The 7,251-nt window shown below is 42.9% G+C and overlaps 1 long non-coding RNA gene across 1 annotated transcript; it reads left to right on the top strand.

The window, feature by feature from the left end:
* The first annotated feature begins 363 nt into the window (after positions 1–363).
* Positions 364–6,363, top strand: LOC132824711 (uncharacterized). Its single transcript, XR_009645693.1, has 3 exons — positions 364–405; positions 1,172–1,317; positions 6,291–6,363. It is a non-coding gene; the product is annotated as an uncharacterized LOC132824711 (long non-coding RNA).
* Positions 6,364–7,251: the final 888 nt, after the last annotated feature.

Here is a 7,251-nt window from a genome sequence, read left to right as displayed (position 1 = left end):
TAATACGATGCATAGAAAGATCCCAAGGCCTGGAGATTATGATGTCTGTTAAGCACCATGAGATCATGGGAACTTTGGGCTATCCATAGGAATGCCCACATTGATTGAGTGTTTTACAGGATTGGGTGCATGGAATAAGGAGGAAGGACATTGTGATGATGCTGATGTGATCATTGTAACACAAAATGTACAGAAATGCTGTATTGCACTGTAAAAATCAGTGTCATGATCTCTCTTCTGATTTGATCCAAACACTAAGAGAATAATCATGTTCTCATTTTGAGACTAGATTCGGGAAGATCCTTTGGCCGTTTTTTGCAAGAATAAAAGTCTGCTACTTGCCTGAATCCTGCCTGTCTCCTGAGTATTTGTCTCCAGTCTGGGGTGGGGGTTATGCTCCTCCAGGTAAGCAATGTTTCTACATGGTAGGTAATTGCATTAAATATCTGTTGAATTCTTCAGTACCATGATATCCACACACATTCCTTTTTTCCATAGAAGATAACACAGGCACAGCTGCAACAGGTAAAACATCTTGTTCAGTGTAAGCTCACAGTATGGTGGCAGTGGTGAGATCTATAAAAGACTCCAATATCTTGGTGGCAGATATTTGAAAAGCTAAGTGAAGACTAACCTGACAACAACATAGTCAAATAGAGAATTCAGACAAAAGGGAGAGTTCCTCATCTTTAAGCAGCAGCAAGTGCTGTGAATGTAGACTGCTTACAGACTGCCATTGATAGGGCACTGATCAGTAGTGAAAAAAATTCATTTAGTTTTGAATAGAATGTAATACCTTTTGAGATAAAATAAATTTCTAAGATTGCCTTAGTTAGAAAAAGAGTCTGATGTGAACATTGCTAAACACAAAGCTAGTCAATTGGAGTACAGACAGTTAGAAGGCTAAAATGCTCTGTTCCTAGCAATCAATACATAAGTAACCATTTCTTCTAACAGCAGTTGCAAAGCCATTGTTCTTAAAGAAGGAACATTTTTAAATTTTATACTGACACCAAGTCAGGAAACGTATGTTTTCAGATGGGTACTGTTCAACATTTTAAGGTGAAATCATAGAAAGCAGAAATCGCATTATGAACCAATGATTCAGTGACGCTTTGACTGAAGTGAAACTATGTTTAAAAACATATACCGTTCTATTTTACATGTCAAGCTATGGATGGTCCCAAGACAAGAGCTCTAAAAATTTAGTTTGCCATTGGCAAGAAGGGGTTTTGCAGAATTCGCACATCTGGTTATGCCATGGATGTTCAGAAAGGTCCAGAAAAGATCTGGAAGGTTCTTGAAGACAAGATCAAGGTAAGAAATAATTTCAGAATTAACAGACTCAAACTCATGTCATACAGACAGCGACATTGACAGTCCATTTGGTAGTTTGTTGGAAGTTAGGGACATGAACATGACCTTTTTTAAAGATGACCTGAGAGAGAGGTTCACTGATTTACTCATGGCATCTACGTAACTCAAACCCATTAGGCAGAACCCTTAGGGCCATAAAAAGGCCTATACTATTGATACATTACTTGAGGATCGTGACAGGCCAAGAACAATTTCATGCTTGAGGTGAGGCTAACATTATTGCAATGGTCAGAGAAGTACATGGTTTATCATAATTACCAAAAACTGCCCAGCTTCTCAATTATTGCAAAGCTTGTAGTATCAAGGGACATTGGGCACATAGGTTCAGGAAATCTGTTTCCAGAGGCCAAACTGTACTCAACAAATGGGCTTTCCTGATGAAGAGCTTTGGTCCGAAACATCAATTTTCCTGCTCCTCGGATGCTGCCTGAACTGTTGTGCTTTTCCAGCACCACTCTAATCTTGAATCTAATCTCCAACATCTGCAGTACCTACTTCTGCCCTGTACTCAACAAACCACAATGTAGATGAAGAGAGAATGGCCTAGCAGTATTATCACCAGATTATTAATTCAGATGCTCAGCTAATATTCTGGGGACCTGTGTTTGAATCCTGTCTTGGCAGTTCGGAGAATTTGAAAGGGGCAGCATGGCAGCACAGTGCCTCACAGTGCCAGTGACCTGTTGATTCCAGTCTTGGATGACTGTGTGGAATTTGCATGTTTTCCTGTGTCTGCATGGGTTCCCACTAGGTGCTCTGGTTTCCTCCCACATTTCACAGCATATAACAGATTATCATTAATGTGCATTAGCAGAATCACATTGTAGTACCGATATGCAAGCCAATCTTGGCTTCCTGAAATCTTGTATCTGATAGACACTAAAGTTCAAGCAGTGGAAGAACTATCATATAGAACATAGAACATAGAAAGATACAGCACAGTACAGGCCCTTCGGCCCTCGATGTTGCGCCGACCGAATCCTACCTAACCTACACTAGCCCAATAACTTCCAAATGCCTATCCAATGCCCGCTTAAATGACCATAAAGAAGGAGAGTTCACCACTGCTACTGGCAGGGCATTCCATGAACTCACAACCCGCTGTGTAAAGAATCTACCCCTAACATCTGTCCTATACCTACCACCCCTTAATTTAAAGCTGTGTCCCCTAGTAACACCTGACTCCATTAGCGGTAAAAGGTTCTCAGTGTCGACCCTATCTAAACCCCTAATCATCTTATACACCTCTATCAAATCTCCCCTAAACCTTCTCTTCTCCAATGAGAACAGCCCCAAGTGCCTCAGCCTTTCCTCATAAGATTTTCCTACCATTCCAGGCAACATCCTGGTAAACCTCCTCTGCACTCGTTCCAATGCCTCCACATCCTTCCTATAGTATGGCGACCAAAACTGCACACAATACTCCAGATGAGGCCGCACCAGAGTCTTATACAGTTGCAACATGACCTCAGGACTCCGGAACTCAATTCCTCTACCAATAAAGCCCAGTACACCATATGCCTTCCTCACAGCACTATTTACCTGGGTGGCAACTTTCAGAGATCTGTGTACATGGACACCAAGATCCCTCTGCTCATCCACACTACCAAGTAGCCTACCATTAGCCCAGTAATCCATCTTCTTGTTACTCCTACCAAAGTGAATGACTTCACACTTAGCTACATTGAATTCCATTTGCCACATTTCTGCCCAGCTCTGCAACTTATCTATATCCCGCTGTAACCTACCACTTCCTTCCTCACTATCCACAACTCCACCGACTTTTGTGTCATCCGCAAACTTGCTTACCCAGCTTTCAAGCCCTTCCTCTAGATCATTTATAAAGATAACAAAAAGCAATGGCCCCAAAACAGATCCTTGTGGTACACCGCTAGTAACTGCACTCCAAGATGAACATAGTCCATCAACTACTACCCTCTGTCTCCTTCCAGCCAGCCAATTCCTAATCCAAACCTCTAATGTATCCTCAATGCCATACCTCCGTAATTTTAGCATTAGCCTACCATGGGGAACCTTATCGAACGCCTTACTAAAATCCATATACACAACATCTACTGCTTTACCCTCATCCACTTCCTTAGTCACCTTCTCAAAGAACTCAATAAGGTTTGTGAGGCACGACCTGCCCTTCACAAAACCATGCTGGCTATCCTTGATCACATTATTCCTATCCAGATGTTCATAAATCTTATCCCTTACCATTCTCTCTAAGACTTTGCCCACCACTGAAGTCAGACTCACTGGCCTATAGTTACTAGGGCTATCCCTACTCCCTTTCTTGAACAAGGGGACCACATTCGCTATCCTCCAGTCCTCTGGTACTATTCCCGTTGACAATGACGACATAAAAATCCAGGCCAATGGCTCTGCTATCTCTTCCCTAGCTTCCCATAGGATCCTAGGGTAAATGCCATCAGGCCCAGGAGACTTATCTATTTTCATCCTCTCCAATATTCCCAGAACCTCTTCCCTGCATATTTCCAGGCCATCCATTCTAATCATTTGTGACTCCATATTCACATCAGCAACAGTGTCCTGTTCCTGAGTGAATACTGATGAAAAGTATTGATTTAGTGTCTCTCCAATCTCCTCCGCCTCCACACACAACTTCCCACTACTATCCTTGACTGGACCGATACCTACCCTAGTCATCCTTTTATTCCCACATACCTATAGAAAGCCTTTGGGTTTTCCCTAATCCTACCAGCTAAAGACTTTTCATGTCCCCTTCTCGCTTCTCTTAGCTCTCTCTTTAGATCCTTCCTGGCTACCTTATAACTCTCTATCGCCCCAACTGAACCTTCACGCCTCATCTTTACATATGCCGCCTTCTTCCCTTTCACAAGGGATTCCAATTCCTTACTAAACCACAGCTGCCTCACAAGGCCCTTTACACCATGCCTGACTGGTACATACTTATCGAGGACACATAGTATCTGCTCCTTGAACAATCCCCACATCTCATTAGATTAGACTTACAGTGTGGAAACAGGCCCTTCGGCCCAACAAGTCCACACCGACCCGCCGAAGCGCAACCCACCCATACCCCTACATTTACCCCTTACCTAACACTATGGGCAATTTAGCTTGGCCAATTCACCTGACCCGCACATCTTTGTGACTGTGGGAGGAAACCGGAGCACCCGGAGGAAACCCACGCAGACACGGGGAGAACGTGCAAACTCCACACAGTCAGTCGCCTGAGTCGGGAATCGAACCCGGGTCTACAGGCGCTGTGAGGCAGCAGTGCTAACCACTGTGCCACCGTGCCGCCCTTAAATTAGTGTTCTTCTCTTGAAGCCTGTTTTTCCAATCCACACATCCTAAGTCATGCCTCACTGCATCATAATTTCCCTGCCCCCAGCTATAACTCTTGCCTTGCGGCGCACACTTATCCCTCTCCATCACTAAAGTAAAAGTCACCGAGTTGTGGTCACTGTCCCCGAAGTGCTCACCTACCTCCAAGTCTAACACCTGGCCTGGTTCATTACCTAGAACCAAATCCAGTATAGCCTCACCTCTTGTTGGCCTGTCTACATATTGTGTCAGGAAACCCTCCTGCACACATTGGACAAACACCGACCCATCTAATGAACTCGAGCTATAGCTCTCCCAGTCAATATCTGGGAAGTTAAAGTCCCCCATAACAACCACCCTGCTACCTTCACTCTTTTCTTGAATCATCCTCGCAATATTATCCTCTACTTCTCTAGGACTATTAGGAGGCCTGTAGAAGACACCTAACAGGGTGACCTCACCTTTCCTATTTCTAACCTCAGCCCAAACTACCTCAGATGGCAAGTCCTCTTCCATCGTCCATTCTACTGCTGTAATACTATCTTTGACAAGTAATGCCACACCTCCTCCTTTTTTACCCCCATGTCTGATCCTACTAAAACATTTAAACCCTGGAACCTGCAACAGCCATTCTTGTCCCTGTTCTACCCACGTCTCTGTAATGGCCACAACATCGAAGTCCCAGGTACCAACCCACGCTGCAAGTTCACCTACCTTATTTCTTATACTTCTGGCATTGAAGTGTACACACTTCAATCCACCCTTCTGTTTACAGGTACCCTCCTTCGAGATCGCTGCATTATTCATAACCTCCCTACACTCAAGGTCCTGTACCCTAAAGCTACAGTCCAGGTTCCCATGCCCCGGCAGAGTTAGTTTATCATTGTGCACAGATCTTGGTGTAGTCAAAATTCATGAGACTCAAGCCACACCCACTGGAGGAGAAAGAACCACACATAACAGTTGACTCAGTCAACAATTTCCAAGGATATGACTTTAAAACATGATAAAAGCCAAGTCCCAGGTTGATGAAGCCTTACATATTAAGCAGTTTACCCAATTAACATAAAGAGTAAGATATCCCTCTTGTAATGCATGCTAATCCTCTAGACTGTTACGTTGAAGATGTTCTCAAGATTGACCTGTTACTTTGTGACCAGAGCCAATGAGAGCAGATGCAAGTAACAACTCAAAGTTAAGCAACTATAAATGTTTGAAAAAATCATTATTGAGGGAAGGCCTGATAGGATTATTGAGGTACTTGAGAAGATTTGTTTATTTTGGCTATACAAATCACAACTTGTTATAAAATGACAAATCACTTTTAAAGGCTAACAAATCCTATTGACAATAACATTACACTAAGGTATCATGTCCATATTACACAAGGGACAAAGGGTATAGAACATTCAGGATAGCTGGTTTGTGAGTCTGTGTACTGTCCAGGAATAAATCAGACTATTCAAAGACTTTTCGATGTGTGCGTGGCATGCAAACATATCAACTTCAGCATTGAGAGTGTGAAGGACCAGGCAAGATCTCCTCAATGTATTTTAAGAAGGTAGCCTAGACCTTAACCTTTTCTTATTTTAAAGGCAAATGTGAAGTGGACATTCCAGGGGTGATGCAGCTGGTCAAACTGTTCAGCTTTTAGCAAAACACTACAGTTGAAACATGGACAAAAGAAAATGGTATTTAGAACAATTTAACTATTAGAAAACTTAACTGACCCGACCCAACAACTTAACTAAGGAGCTGTTCCAATTCCCATATCATCCCACAAACACACCCCTTGGCTAAAGATAAATTCAAACACAGGTTCTTCCAGACAGGAGAGATTTCAGAGAGAAAGAAGTCAGCCAGGGATCATCAGCTGAACCATGGTGCCCTTTATTCACTGCAGCAGCTTCTCCTACAGCTAACTCAGCAGCTTTTCATTGTTACAATTCAGATGCTCAGCTAATATTCTGGGGACCTGTGTTTGAATCCTGCCTTGGCAGTTCGGAGAATTTGAAAGGGGCAGCATGGCAGCACAGTGCCTCACAGTGCCAGGGACCTGTTGATTCCAGTCTTGGATGACTGTGTGGAATTTGTATGTTTTCTGGAAAAAATCTGAACAAGGAAAACTGGCCACTCGACTGGAATTGTAAAATAGACATTTCAATACCTCTGCCTTTACAAGCTCTCTTGAAAAAAAACCCAAGAACAAAACAACCTTTTTAAAGTGACATCATCATCACAAGAGATCCTCCACATCCACATAACATTCCTCCACTCCTTGATGAAATTAACAATCCTATCACAGTGCATTGGGACAATTAGATCCTTGAGATGGATTACTTCTCTAAGTTACCATTGCTCAATATCTTAACAACACGTTGAATGTTGTAACTCTTTTCAGTTTATTCATTCTTCTGGATCAGGTAGTGATTGACAATAGACTGTAGTTCCTTGGCAAACCACTTCAAGATATGTGTATTGAGTGGAAAGTTACCTATATCACATCTTCAACTCATTGTCCATCCTCAGTCACACCTCCATCCCATTGCCAGGCTC

The sequence above is a fragment of the Hemiscyllium ocellatum genome, chromosome 19 (genome assembly GCF_020745735.1).
Source record: "Hemiscyllium ocellatum isolate sHemOce1 chromosome 19, sHemOce1.pat.X.cur, whole genome shotgun sequence".
Lineage (NCBI taxonomy): Eukaryota > Metazoa > Chordata > Chondrichthyes > Orectolobiformes > Hemiscylliidae > Hemiscyllium > Hemiscyllium ocellatum.
This window is presented reverse-complemented; position numbering and strand designations above follow the sequence as displayed.